The 6747-nt window shown below is 44.6% G+C and overlaps 1 pseudogene; it reads right to left on the bottom strand.

Annotated features, from left to right (window-relative positions):
* Positions 1-2852: 2852 nt before the first annotated feature.
* Positions 2853-3388, bottom strand: LOC101833919 (annotated as a pseudogene).
* Positions 3389-6747: the final 3359 nt, after the last annotated feature.

Below are 6747 nucleotides of genomic sequence, written 5' to 3'. Positions count from 1 at the left end.
AGGAGCTCTGTTGTCTCGGGAGTGCTTTTTCTCTGTTGCCAGCCTCTACGCAGAAAGGAAGTCCGGTGTACTGTAGAGAGAGGTTCGTGGGGTAGACTACGATGAGCTGACCCATCTGAGTCCTGTCCAAAATGTAGACACATGAGAACAATGACTAGCTGCCCCCACCATGCATGCCTGTGTGTGCACATGGTGCACATGTGTGGGTTAATGTGGGTACATATGCATGTGAGGATACATATGTACATGTCTTCATGTGGAAGCCAGAGGACACGTTCACATGCCATCCTATCTTTGCCTGTCCTGTCATAAGATTCCAAATATTCACCACTATGCCTGGCTGCTTTAAAAAACAAAAGCAAAAACATAACTTCTGGGACTCCAACTCACAGCCTTATGCCTAAGTGGCAAGTTTTTTTTTTTCATCCATTGAGCCATTTTCCCCTGCCCCGGTTGTTACATGAAGCTACTAAACTTTCGGGTTGTTACTCCGCAATAGGTATTTGTACCTAGAAGTCAAGTGCTATCATAATAAAATCCTAAAACATATGCCATGGACTTCGGGACTTAAGAGCCTCCAAGAGAATATTAGTGCAAACTTTGAGGAACTTGAGAAGTCTGTCAAGGAGGCATTGGGGGAAATCGTGAAAACATGATGGGAGTCTTCATGTAAAAGAGCCCTTTGTGCTGTGGTGGCTGCAAGTTTGGCAGTCCAGTAGTCTGCAATAACAGAGTAGAGGAAGGTCCCTGATGACCTCAAGCCAACTGAGAAGGCTCCAGGCAGCACACTGAAAGTGCCATCAAACTTCTTGCTAGGACGATAAAATGTGAAAGGAAAGACCAAGTCAAGAAGCCAGAATTTGTTAGCTTCAAAAAGAAACATGTGTTTTATTTCCAAGTGTAGCATGACAAATAAAAGACCCAGAGATTGATATTGGGGTTCAAGCTTCAAGCTGAAGATCAGAGAAGCAAAGCAGCCAAGCCACTAGCTCTTACCTCTACCTCAGACTGAAAGGCAATCCTGGCTCCACCAAACCTCAGACTGCAGTCCCAGACTGCTTTGCTCTCCTTGATGTGGCTGGAGAATCCCGAGACTGACTACTGAAGGCCCTGCTCCTATCTTTTATACCTCTCTAGTGCTGGGATTAAAGGCATTGAACTCTGTTACTCTTTTAGACTGATTCAATCTCATGCAGCCCTTGGGTGGCCTTGAACTCAAAGAGATCCATCTGCCCTTTGTCTCCTGAGTTCTGGGATTAAAGGTATGTACCACCACTGCCTGATCTCAATAACTTGAGGCTGACTTTGCCTTTTTGCTTTCTGAATCCTCAGGCAAGCTTTAATAAATCATAAATAATGTATTACCACACCCTTCTTCCTTGGTGGAAAACTGAGATTCCAGCCTGAACTAGCATGGTACTATAAGACCCTAGAGTTGCCTAAGATGGTATTTCCTAGAACATCTCGGGCAGACAAGGGTCTTCTAAGGATCCTAAGGGTTCATCCTAGTGAAGCTGCTCTAGCTGAAACCGCAGCTACCCAGCTTGGAAACTCCAAATTCAACACCAATGATTACATTGATTTTTCTGGTTACCTTCTGAGATATGCTGAATCCCTTCTGCCTCACTTAATACATAAGAAAATCAAAGATCGGGTAGTTTACCCTATGTCTATAGTGAGAGATACAGCACATTCAGAGCCAGGACCTGAGCTGAGAAACGAAGCTTAGTTAAATAAAGCTCACTTCCTCTGTCTTTCTGAAAGTTATTAATATAAAAAGATACTAGAGGAAAAAATGACTAAATCATTAAACAAGTAAATCTTCATTTTTTTAACCCAAGGGGCATTAGTGATAACCTTTTATATCTATAGTGCTATAGTTTTTAGAATACCAACCAAGCCTGTATTAAAATATTAAGATCTGATAGGTATTAGATAAATATTTGTTTGCTGTATTATTCACTACTACTTATGTTTTGTCTTTCCATTTACTTTACTAAGTCCTGATTATATCTAACATACTTAAGATCAAAATAATTTAATTCATTGTTTATGATGGAAGCAATCAAAGTAGCATCACTTTGGTTCATTGATCAGCAAACACAAGAAATAATATAGATACGATGTTTTCCACCTCTTTCTAACATGTTATTATCTTTTTACTTCTGGCCTTGATTCATACAGGGAGAAAATTGGGGGGGTTGGTTTTTCATTTGTTTGTTGTTGTTGTTGTTGTTGTATTTGAATTTTGAATTTATTCTTACTTTCTTGAAGGAGGAGGAGGAGGAGAAGGAGAAGGAGAAGGAGAAGGAGAAGGAGAAGGAGAAGAAGAAGAAGAAGGAGGAGGAGGAGGAGGAGGAGGAGGAGGAAGAAGAAGAAGAAGAAGAAGAAGAAGAAGAAGAAGAAGAAGAAGAAGAAGAAGAAGAAGAAGAAGAAGAAGAAGAAGAAGAAGAAAGAGAGAGAGAATGGCCAGGGAAATAACTGATAAACACTGAATAGGAATGAAGACTCTAAGACTTGGGGTACTCCTGTACCCTCAACCTCATATCTCTAACAGCCTTCCCCCACTGGTTTTCTTTTCAAAAAGACACCCAGATCAGCAGCAGAGGTACCTAGGGTCGTCACTGAGAATCTGAACCCTGGGAATAGGAGGGGGAAAGTCTAAAAATTAGGAGCTGAGAAGAAAAGGGGACGGAATGAAGGAGAGCCTGGGGCTCTGGAGGACGGAGTTGGGCCACAGGGGGAAGTGAGCCAGTATGGGGGTGCCCCTCCTGACTGCTGTGACCCACACTCCCTGGACCCCAGAGCACCCCATGGTTTGTTCTGCAGTCCACTCCCTTGCTCCTGAAGCCTCAAAGGCCCAGCTCCAAGTCTTCCAGCTCCTCTTCCAGAGCCCTCCGCTGGGCCAGCTTCTCCAGCTGCTCCCTGCTGGGCTGGCTGACCTCCCCAGCCTGGATGGGCTGCCTCAAGCTCCTCCACCTGCCGCAGCTTCTTCCTCAGGTTCTTGTCTCCTTGGCTTTCTCTGTGGTGGCAGCAGAGTCGGATGCATCAGGGGCAGCTAGAGGGATGGCCTGGGAGCCTTGGAGGGCGCTGGGTGTTTGGACAGTGTCTCCCTGCTCAAGGCCTCCGCCTCGCTCTCTCACTGCTGCCTCTTCTCCTTCTGCTTCAGGTTGCCTTTGGCTGTCGTGGAGAGGCCTGCTTCACCACCTTCGGGTCTGGATGGGGTGACCAGTGTAATGTCCTCAGGGCTCAGCCCAGGAGGAAGTTCTGACTTACTCTTAAAACACTTCACATACTTGTTTTCATAGACTGGGACCTCCTCTTGGGGCACGTATCCTTCTTTGACCCTGCGTTGCTTGCTTCAGGTCCCGTCGGGTCTCTGTGTACTTGCCACCAGTCAGATAGGGAATCGCTATCTTCTTGTTCTTGTATTTTCGTTGTTGGGTTCTTTTTGGGGGGGTTCATATTTTTTAATTGGAATTAGAAACAAGCTTGTTTTACATGTTAATCCCAGTTCCCTCTCATTCCCCTCCTCTCCTGCCCCCCACCAACCCACTATCTCAGCCCCTTTCTGCTCCCCAGGGAGAGTGAGGCCTTCCATGGGGGATCTCAAAGTCTGTCATATCCTTTGGAGCAGGGCCTAGACCCTTCCCCGTGTGTCTAGGCTGAGAGAATATCCCTCTATGTGGAATAGACTCCCAAAGTCCATTCGTATACTAGGGATAAATACTGATCCACTGCCAGAGGCTCCATAGATTTCCCAGGCCTCCTAACTGACACCCACGATCAGGGGGTCTGCGTCAGTCCTATGCTGGTTTCCCAGACATCAGTCTGGGGTCCATGAGCTCATCCTTGTTCAGGTCAACTGTTTCTGTGGGTTTCTCCAGCCTGGTCTTGACGGGGGAAACTATTTTTTATAAATTCAATCACAGGATGTATTGCAAGATATGCAATTTGAATCCCATTTCCAGACCTCCACCATGAACACTTTTGTTCTACAGATTATAATCTGAGCAGTTCCCATAGTATCCTTTTGGGTGGCTATAGGTCACTGTAACCTAGTCATCAGTCTTGCTATTTTATCCCATTTCAATCCTTTCTAGCCTTTTGCTCCTTCAAAGCCACCTTCACAAATACTTTATGGGCATAATTTTTAGCTTTCTTTTAAAGTTAAATATGTTTAATCACAATAGTCTCCAATTATAAAAATCATGCATATGATTTACCTCACTTTGCCCATGTCTCATATTGCTATTTATTTGAGGTTTGTGTAGAAATTCCTTCCATTGTTAGTAGACTTATTTGCATGGTAGCTATCACAGATATTTCAGGTCCGTAACCCTAAGGCAATAAGAGAATTTCATAATCTGGGCCCCCACTCTGAAAGCATTTCCATTTGCTCTTTGTATTCTTTTTTTTTTTTTTTTTTTTTTTTTTTTTGGTTTTACGAGACAGGGTTTCTCTGTATTGTTTTGGAGGCTGTTGGTCCAGCCTGGCCTCGAACTCACAGAGATCCACCTGTCTCTGCCTCCCGAGTGCGCCACCACCTCCCGGCTGCTCTTTCTATTCTTTTTGGATTCCTTTCTCATCCAAACAAGGTGCTATCCAGGCCCATCCTTGTGTGCATTTCTTGTTGCTCTGGATGGGGGAGAAGGGAGGGGACAGGGTGCTTAAGGTTGAGACACAAGCAAGTGCCAAGGAATGGGAAAGATAGCAAGCTGGGAAAAGAGGGATCCTATGACAGCTCAGAGCCTCACACAGGAGTGTAATATAGAAGCCCAGGGAGAACCCATAGGAAAGTCACTTTTGGTCTTTTGGACAAACTAGAAATTGACAAAAAGACACTTCATAAAGTATAACCTTTGGGTTACTGAAGGAAGTTCGGGACCATTATTCCTTTTTCAAGAACTATTCAGAATTTACAAACACACCTAAAATGATCCAGCCCGTTCTATGCATCACAGGGCTTAGGAAGCTAGCTTTGGTTTTCATAACTGACAAGGAAAAGTTCTAGTTGCCCTCAATTTCTTTGACTAGTGGTCTCCAGTAGGGGAAGGACATGGAATTGATGAAGACTTCAGGATTAGTGAGGGCCTTAGAAGTCATCCTAACTTCCTAGCATGGAGGTAAAGACTGTCTGGTGGGTGGAGCACACACATAGCACAGCAACCGATGGAGTTGGGAGTGTCCAGGGAGAGGAGCAGTGGCCTGAGAGCACGGGAGGAGTGTCTAGGATGAGCAGCAGAGGCTGAGAGCACAGGGCTTAGGTGTAAGTACCATCTTGGGCCTCAGCTTGTTTGTGACTGAAGAAAAAAACATCACCCTCCTGTTATGGGCTATATTTTCTTCAGAAGGGAGTGCCACCAGCTCCGCACTGTGTATTCCCCAGACCATGCAGAATGAGCCTTGATCAGGCGACAGAAACCATTTTGTGAGCCACAAAGAGATGCACATCAGTAAAGGATGCTGAAAGGGCTATCTGCCCCTCCCCCAGTGCTACCTTCTTTCAGATAGATGAAAATAACTGAAAGTATAAAATAGTGGTTTTGACACACATACCTACTGACAAGTTTCAGAAGTAAGCCCATGAGCTATTGTTTCCCAAACGCATCCCAGTTTGCTTCATTAACTTTAAGAGCCCTGGAATCCATTGGCAGAGCCACAGCTCTGTTCACAGCTATAATCATGCTTTAAGAGAGAAGTTATTTATATTGGAAATATCCAAAATGACATTTTTATACCACCGCATTATAACCTTCACAGACGTCTCTTTGTCTTTCTCCTCATCTTCTACCATCATCACTGCCTGACTTCTGGAGCCTGGGGGATATTTCTGGGGCCAATATTTTCCTTATCACTCAGACAAAATAACCTGGTAAAAATACTTAAGAGAGGACGGGTTGATTTTTGGCTTGTGGGTTTAGAAAGAACTGTCCATCATGGCAGAGAAGGCACGGCAGCTGAGGCAGCTCCACTCAGGATGACGCAAGCTTGTAATGTGGCTTGGCCACACTATGGTGGTTTCGGAAACGGGGAATTTGGTCAGAAGTATGGGCGGCTTTAACCCTTAGAGGCCAACTCTCCATTCCTGTCACCACCAGCCACTCTCAAAGTTCTCACAATCTCTCCACACAATGCCAACAGCTAGGAACCAAGTGTTCAAACACACTAGGCTGGTGGAAACATTTCACATGCAAATGATCACACCAACAGAGTAACATGCATGGAAAAGGTCCAAGTTGAACCAATGCCAACTTAGGGCCATGAGCAATGCCACAGCCTTGGATTGAAGTGTTTTCAGCACACTTAGTATACTGGATTGAAGTATATTCAGTGTGCTTGGGCTTGCATTTGTTGAGATTCTTAAAAAGAAATTAAAAGGTGTTGGAAAGAGCCTCCTCTAAGAACTCATGATCTAGTAGAAAGGTCAAGAAGTAAATAATTATATCACAATATTAGTGCCCGAGAAAGTTGCAGGTTATTGTACGAAGATGTTATGGAGAGTTCGTTGAAAAATCATAAAGAAATTGCAAATGTGAGGTGAACTTCAAACACTGAGGCAGCATTTGGGGGAAGAGAGGGCATTCTGGCCAGAGGAGATAGTATAAGCCAAGGGCTAGAAACGTGAGCTGCATGGAATGCTTGAAAGATAGTGAAGGACCTAAGTGTGATGTGTATGTGGGTACAGATGAGGGTGTGTAAGTCAGGAATGGCTATGAGAAGATGTGCTGCCAACATCCCTAAAGT

The sequence above is a fragment of the Mesocricetus auratus genome, unplaced genomic scaffold, assembly GCF_017639785.1.
Source record: "Mesocricetus auratus isolate SY011 unplaced genomic scaffold, BCM_Maur_2.0 Super-Scaffold_100024, whole genome shotgun sequence".
In the NCBI taxonomy this organism is placed as follows: domain Eukaryota; kingdom Metazoa; phylum Chordata; class Mammalia; order Rodentia; family Cricetidae; genus Mesocricetus; species Mesocricetus auratus.
This window is presented reverse-complemented; position numbering and strand designations above follow the sequence as displayed.